The sequence below is a fragment of the Lycorma delicatula genome, chromosome 13 (assembly GCF_047948215.1).
Source record: "Lycorma delicatula isolate Av1 chromosome 13, ASM4794821v1, whole genome shotgun sequence".
Classification (NCBI taxonomy): domain Eukaryota; kingdom Metazoa; phylum Arthropoda; class Insecta; order Hemiptera; family Fulgoridae; genus Lycorma; species Lycorma delicatula.
Genome location: NC_134467.1, coordinates 19556133 through 19562939, shown reverse-complemented (window position 1 = coordinate 19562939; position 6807 = coordinate 19556133).

Below are 6807 nucleotides of genomic sequence, written 5' to 3'. Positions count from 1 at the left end.
ACCTCTTCATTTGTCACTTTATCCACCGATCTGATTTTTAACATTCTCCTATAGCACCGCATTTCAAAAGCTTCTAATCTTTTCTTCTCAGATACTCCGATCGTCCAAGTTTCACTTCCATATAAAGCGACACTCTAAACATACACTTTCAAAAATCTTTTCCTGATATTTAAATTAATTTTTGATGTAAACAAATTATATTTCTTACTGAAGGCTCGATTAGCTTGTGCTATTCGGCATTTTATATCGCTCCTGCTTCATCCATCTTTAGTAATTCTACTTCCCAAATAACAAAATTCTTCTACCTCCATAATCTTTTCTCCTCCTATTTTCACATTCAGTGGTCCATCTTTGTTATTTCTACTACATTTCATTACTTTTGTTTTGTTCTTGTTTATTTTCATGCGATAGTTCTTGCGTAGGACTTCATCTATGCCGTTCATTGTTTCTTCTAAATCCTTTTTACTCTCGGCTAGAATTACTATATCATCAGCAAATCGTAGCATCTTTATCATCTTTAGTAATTCTATGCGTAGGACTTCATCTATGCCGTTCATTGTTTCTTCTAAATCCTTTTTACTCTCTGCTAGAATTACTATATCATCAGCAAATCGTAGCATCTTTATCTTTTCACCTTGTACTGTTACTCCGAATCTAAATTGTTCTTTAACATCATTAACTGCTAGTTCCATGTAAAGATTAAAAAGTAACGGAGATAGGGAACATCCTTGTCGGACTCCCTTTCTTATGTTCTTCAATTATTGCTGTTGCTGTTTGGTTCCTGTACATGTTAGCAATTGTTCTTCTATCTCTGTATTTGAACCCTAATTTTTTTTAAATGCCGAACATTTTATTCCAGTCTACGTTATCGAATGCCTTTTCTTGGTCTATAAACGCCAAGTATGTTGGTTTGTTTTTCTTTAATCTTCCTTCTACTATTAATCTGAGACCTAAAATTGCTTCCCTTGTCCCTATACTTTTCCTGAAACCAAATTGGTCTTCTCCTAACACTTCTTCCACTCTCCTCTCAATTCTTCTGTATAGAATTCTAGTTAAGATTTTTAATGCATGACTAGTTAAACTAATTGTTCTGTATTCTTCACATTTATCTGCCCCTGCTTTCATTGGTATCATGACTATAACACTTTTTTTGAAGTCTGACGGAGATTCCCCTTTTTCATAAATATACACACCAGTTTGTATAATCTATCAATCGCTTCCTCACCTGCACTGCGCAGTAATTCTACAGGTATTCCGTCTATTCCAGGAGCCTTTCTGCCATTTAAATCTTTTAATGCTCTCTTAAATTCAGATCTCAGTATTGTTTCTCCCATTTCATCCTCCTCAACTTCCTCTATAACACCATTTTCTAATTCATTTCCTCCATATAACTCTTCAATATATTCCACCCATCTATCGATTTTACCTTTCGTATTATATATTGGTGTACCATCTTTAACACATTGTTAGATTTTAATTTATGTACCCCAAAATTTTCCTTAACTTTCCTGTATGCTCCGTCTATTTTACCAATGTTCATTTCTCTTTCCACTTCTAAACACTTTTCTTTAATCCACTCTTCTTTCGCCTGTTTGCACTTCCTGTTTATAGCATTTCTTAATTGCCGATAGTAACTTTTACTTTCTTCATCACTATCATTCTTATATTTTCTACGTTCATCCATCAGCTGCAATATATCGTCTGAAACCCAAGGTTTTCTACCAGTTCTCTTTATTCCGCCTAAGTTTGCTTCTGCTGATTTAAGAATTTCCTTTTTAATCTATCTGATACCTTGCAGTATCGCCTGGTTTTTCCCAAGTGTATATTCTTCTATTATGATTTTTAAATTGGGTGTTGGCAATTACTAAATTATACTTCGTGCAAAATTCTATAAGTCGGTCCCCTCTTTCATTCCTTTTGCTCAGCCCGTATTCACCCACTATATTTCCTTCCTTGCCTTTTCCAATGCTTGCATTCCAATCTCCAACTATTATTAAATTTTCATCTCCTTTTACGTGTTTAATTGCTTCATCAATCTCTTCGTATACACACTCTACCTCATCATCATCATGGGCGCTTGTAGGCATATAGACGTTAACAATCGTTGTCGGTTTAGGTTTTGATTTTATCCTTATTACAATGATTCTATCGCTATGCGTCTTGAAATACTCCACTCTCCTCCCTATCTTCTTTTTCATCACGAAACCTACTCCTGGCTGCCCATTATTTGACGCTGAGTTAATTACTCTAAAATCACCTGACCAAAAGTCGCCTTCCTCTTCCCACCTAACCTCACTAATTCCTACTATATCCACATTTGTCCTATCCATTTCCCTTTTTAAATTTTCTAGCCTACCAACCTTTTTTAAGCTTCTAACATTCCACGCTCCGACTCGTAGAATGTTATTTTTTAATTTTCTGGTGACCCCTTCCTTAGTAGTCCTCACTCGGAGATCCGAACGGGGGACTATTTTACCTCCGGAATATTTTACCAAGGAAGGCGCCTCCATTATTGCTATGTGAAAATGCAGAGAGCCACATTTTCTTGGAAAAAAAAGCAGCTGTAGTTTTCCGTTGCTTTCAGCTGCGTAGTACTCAGAGGACTGAGTGATGTTGATATGGCCGTTTAAGTCATTGTGACTCACGCCCCTAACAACTACTGAAAGAGCTGCTGCCCTCTTTCAGGAATCATTCCTTTGTCTGGCTCTCAACAGATACCTCTCCGATATGGTTGCACCTTCGGTCCACCTACTCTGTATCCCTGAGCACTCAGGCCCCCTCACCAACGGCAAGGTCTCATGATTCATAGAGGAGGGTATATGTAATACAATTAAATAATTATTATTTTTTTTGGATTAACTTATCTACGATACTTAACAGAAAATAATATACGTAGATTTTAATTAATGTTAGTATTACAAGTATATGTCTTAATTTACTAAACATTTGGCACCATTAGTATTAATACAATTGCATAAATTAAATCTCCACTTACCAAAAATGTAAAACGTGCAAGTCCTAGTACTTTCAGAGCTATTAATCATCTTCACGGATTTTCTAAAAGATATTAATTTAAATTAAAATTAATAATCGTTTTTAAATTAAATTGTTATGTTCATAATAGTCGGTCATCAAAAATAAAATTAATTTGTATTTTAATAAGACAGTAACATCATGTTTGTAAGATGTTTGCACCTATTATGAAAAAGATTTAATCTATTTCATAAACCTATTACATCTATATGTTTATATGAACAGCTTATTTATATTTGATGTTAATATTTTTAGTCTATTGTTGCCACATGATAATGTAAAAAAACTATTTGTGAAACAAGTTTTTATAGTGGATTACAAAAAAGAGTGGTACTAATTATGAGCAACGTTGTGCAATCAAGTTTTGTGTTAAACTCTGTGAGAATGCTACTGAAACTTTTTCAAAATTGAAAAGGGCATATAGAGATGATCGTATGTCACGATTCCAAGTTTTTAGGTGATTTAAAACATTTTGAGATGGCTCGGAATCAGTTGCAGACGATCCACATTCTGGAAGAACGTTAACATCAAAAAGTGATGAAAATGTTGAGGGAATCAGAGACTTTTGGAGTTTCTGTTTACAGGACAGACAGTAAATCAATATGTTTACCGAGAAATTCCTGAAAGACTGTGGAAAAGAATTGTTCGTGTAAGACCAGCCATCAAAGACAATTAGATGCTGTATCATGACAATGCACCTAGTTACATTGCACTGTCAATTGATGAGTTTTTGGCAAAAAAAAATATTACTGTAATTCCTCAACCACTTTATTCAACTGACTTGAGTTCCTGCGATTTTTTCCTGTTCCCAACTTAAAAAATACCTCAAAGGACCCATTTTGGAACAGTAGAAAATATTTTAAAAATGTAACTTACCTTTTGAAGATATTACGGTTTGTGAGTTCTAACGCTATGAAGAGTGGAAAACCATTTGAAGCATTGTGTGGATTCCCAAGGGAACTATTTTGAAGTTATAGAATCTTATGTGTAATTGGATTGTAAATAAAAAGTTTTTCTGAACCAGTCTCATTACTTTATTTAAAGACCTCGTACACTTCTTGTACTATATATTTTTATATGGTAAAAGATGTATCTCCAATATATGGAGTTAACAGTATTATCCAGTATGAAGAAGTAGTAAATAGATCTCTTTAGTGATAAACAATTGTAGATCCAAGATTTGTAGTAACAGTTATTCTCGTAAGATGAGTTTTCAAGACAAGCAATAGTAACTGCAGTGTTAGGTTATGTTGAATGTTTGGTGTTATTTGGTTATGAATTCATATTGTTATTGCTAATTGTAATAAATATCACTCTAAATATCTGTGTTATGCTTATGAATTTTCTCATAATTCAATGCGTTGTGATTAAATCCATATAAAAATCTTTTTTCTATGTTAAATGGTTCATGAGAAATTTGAATTTGAAAAATTGATTACCAGTGGTTAATATAGTGACCAGCGGGAGACAAGGGGTTAAATGATTAAAAAAAAGATGTTTATGGGTTTTTTAAAACTGTTATAACTTGTGAAAAAAACACACAACTTACTGAAATATTTACTTCAATTGACACACCTCTCTGAATAAACTTTCTGAAAATATTTTATTCAGGATTTTGACTTAGATCATTTGCAACAGACCAGAAAAAAGTACAAAGAAACACTTAGGGCCTGATTTAATAAAAAGAAAATATACAAATTGTATATAAAAAAAATTTGTGAATCAGAGAATGTTCCTAACAAAGAATTTGAAAATCTACGGGTGTACTTCCAATTTGAGTTGTACAGTTATCTCAAATGACACTTATAATTGCTGCAACAGTTTTGATTTGAAGATTAATTAGGCCAAAACTGAAGAAAAAAGGTTGAAATTCAAACATGTTTTGGATGTTAAAGCTTTGCCGAAATTTAAAAAGGAATGAACACAAATCTCCTTTTTTAGGTTATAACTGCTTAGAAACAAATCATCTACATGCACTCCTAGAACAAAAAATATAACACAATAGAAATTGTTACTCCATGGGATCATGTGCTGCAGACTACAGAATGGACTTCAAATATAGAATGATTCAAAGAAACAGGAAATTTAAAAAATTAAATAACGTTAATGAAAAATTTTTTTTAGAAAATGAATTTTATTTCATGTAATTGTGCAAATGTTTCCATTTTAGGATACATACATTTTAGTTTATTTTTTAAAGATGACATCTTCCAGGTGACCTCCTCTTCTACGTAAACATTCACGAAGTCTTTTCGTTAAATTGTTCATGGTCTGACGTAACATCTCAACTGGAATTTCCGCAATTGCTTCTCCGATCTTTGCCTTCAGTTCTTCCGTTGTAGCAGGTCTATCGTGGAACACTTTGCTTTTAAGGTGACCCCACAAAAAAAGTAATCGCAAGCTGAGAGATCAAGCGATCTGGGAGGCCATCTAATGTCACCGTTTCGTGAAACGACACGTTGTCCAAACAATCGGGGTACAGCTGCCATCGATATTCGTGCAGCATGTGACGTTGCTCCGTCTTGTTGAAACCAGGCTGTGTTAAGAATCGGTGGAAATCTCTATTTTTGTTCCACAACAAAGGTTTCAAGCACGGCTACGTAACGAGCCGACGTCACTGTAATCGCAAGACCGTTGTCATCCTCAAAAATAACACCGTAAGATGACATAGCACACCACACGGTCACTTTCTGGCTGTGCAACGGACGCTGGTGTAGCTGCGTAGGATTTTCTTGTGCCCGGTATCTGAAATTTTGCTTGTTAACAAATCCACTGAGGTGGAAATGCGCTTCGTCTGACATCCACAGTTCGTGAACAAACTCTTCGTTATCGTTTATCTTCTGAAGCATTACGTTACAGAATTGTGCTCGCACAACTGCATCGTTCGTTTTCAGTTCCTGGACGGTCTGCAACTTGTACGGATGGAATTGCAAGTCCTTCACTAACATTCTTCAAACGCTTGAACTATGCAATTGTAAAGATGCTGAGAGACGACGGATTGACCGATGTGGACGTCGTGTGACAGCATCTTGTAAAGCTTGAACATTCTGTTGTGTATGGACGGTTCGCTCACGGCCTGGAGGTTTCTTTTTCATTGCCGAACCGGTTTCCTCAAAATTAGATATCCGTGTTTTAATTGCACGTGGTGATGGAACACGGTCGTGCCGTCCCAGATTAAAATGACGGCGAAATTCTCTACGCGCTCCCTCCACACTGTCATTGTTTTTGTAAAACGCTTTGATAGCAAATGCACGTTGCGTACCACTCCAAGGATCCATGATAACTAAATGGCAGGTTAGGTTAGAGAGGCTGGCGCCACTTATCAAGTGGTACCAATCACCCATACCAACACAACTTTCAAAATTTCTCGTTTCTTTGAATCACCCTATACTTTGAGATATTATATTATATTCGTTACTGGCGATCACCTTATATATACATGAAAAAAATATGGGTAAAAAGCTATTTTTAATTTTCTTTTGTAGTCTGCTTTGTAGTAGAACATTCAATGTCATGATGATATTTTATTTTAAGGAATAGATTTTCACTGGTAAGTATCAAAACATTAGATATCTTAGGAAAATGTATGTTTACCTGATGATTTTTCTGTTATGTAAAAAAAAAAGAAGTGTCACCAAAAGCAAGTATGATTATTTGATGAAATCGCTTCAATGGATACTAAACCAGTTTCATGACATACTTTCCTGGCTAGTATAAGTTATACTAAGGGGAACTATAGTAATTAATTTTAAAGAAAGCTTTTTTTTTAAATTA